General features: G+C 47.5%; 1 non-coding gene across 1 annotated transcript; it reads right to left on the bottom strand.

Annotated features, from left to right (window-relative positions):
- Nucleotides 1–1,149: 1,149 nt before the first annotated feature.
- TRNAP-CGG (transfer RNA proline (anticodon CGG)) lies at nt 1,150–1,222 on the bottom strand. Its single transcript has one exon. It is a non-coding gene; the product is annotated as a tRNA-Pro (tRNA).
- Nucleotides 1,223–1,523: the final 301 nt, after the last annotated feature.

The following is a 1,523-nucleotide window of genomic DNA, read 5'->3' as shown; positions in this document are numbered from 1 at the left end:
TTCTGGTATTTTTTCCGGCTCAGTTAGCCGAAAATGTTGTAAGCGCTTCAGTTGAAGCAGACGAAACGGCCGGAACGCCATATTCAAAGGGCCCGCGCTCCTTGCAACGCTCTCCTCGACGCTTTCCGCTGCAGAAAACAGATGGCGCCACTGCCACCCTTCAGTGAAAAAGCGTCGTTTGTGGGTTTTGGTTGCCGATCTCTACGTAGACGATTATGTTTGCGCATCATGCACGGCTCAACTACGTAAGTGCCGTTGTCAAACTTGCTACGATACAAAACTTACCATAATACGCAAGCTCTGTGTGCAGTTTCACGGCAAATGAGCCAGCGGTAGAGGCGGGGGAATATTTTAAAGTGTTCACGATAAAAAACGCACAACACTGTATATATATATATATAAATATAAATATATATATATATATATATATATATATATATATATATATATATATATATATATATATATATATATATATATATATATATATATATACATACACTTAGGAAGGGAGCCAACAGTCACCGAAACCAAGGTGCATAGGGGAAGGTTTAATTTTTTGATGTGTAGTGCTGATTAATGGGATAATAATACTTGGATTAATCTATCGCTTAAAGAAAATTACTTATAAAGCAGCAGAAAAAATAACCATACCGCCGGTGGAATCCGAACCCACGACCTCCGAATATCGCGTCCGGTGCTCTACCAATTGAGCTACGGCGACGGCTGTCCAATCTGCAGTTCTCCTGGATATTTATGTTAACTGAGTGTAGGCGAACCTTGATAGTGTTCACCAGCGCCACCCTTGTCCACAGCGGCGATTGTAGGACGTCCTGTATTACAGCGAGAGTGACGTGGAACGTCATCTAACGGCAAGGGCGGAAACTGTGCGAGAGCCCTCTTATGCTACCTACGGCATCAAGACTGCCAGAACCGATACCCTCCTAAAGCTATAAGCAGACAAGGTAAAGGAAATCTGGGGCTCGTTATACAAACTTATGAAGGGAGCCAACAGTCACCGAAACCAAGGTGCATAGGGGAATGTTTAATTTCTCTTTTAACCTGTAGTTATGATTAGTGCGATAATAATACTTCGATTAATCTATCGCTTAAAGAAAATTAGTTATAAAGCAGCAGAAAAAACAACCATGCCGCCGATGGGGTCCGAACCCACAACCTCCGAATACCGCGTCCGGGGCTCTACCAACTGAGCTACGGCGGCGGCTGTCCAATCTTCTCCCCGTCGCTCCCCGTCGTGAGGTCTCCCCGTCGCTTCCTCGCTCTGCCGGCGAAGAGCGGAGCCGCGAGCGGCACGTCGCTCGCGCCGACGATCTCCGCCCAAGAGCTTCATGCACTCTCCCGCGCGCGGGCTTCAAGAAGTCTCTCGCGCAGCGACGCTGGCGCCTTCTCTTGCCAGTTAATGTAACTGAGAAGGGAATGCGTTCCTCCTCGAGGTGAGGCTGCTGCTGCACGGTGCCTCGCGGGAAAGCAAACACAGGGGGCTGCAGGGCAGGGTCCCACAT

Source organism: Amblyomma americanum, chromosome 8, assembly GCF_052857255.1.
Source record: "Amblyomma americanum isolate KBUSLIRL-KWMA chromosome 8, ASM5285725v1, whole genome shotgun sequence".
NCBI lineage: Eukaryota > Metazoa > Arthropoda > Arachnida > Ixodida > Ixodidae > Amblyomma > Amblyomma americanum.
This window is presented reverse-complemented; position numbering and strand designations above follow the sequence as displayed.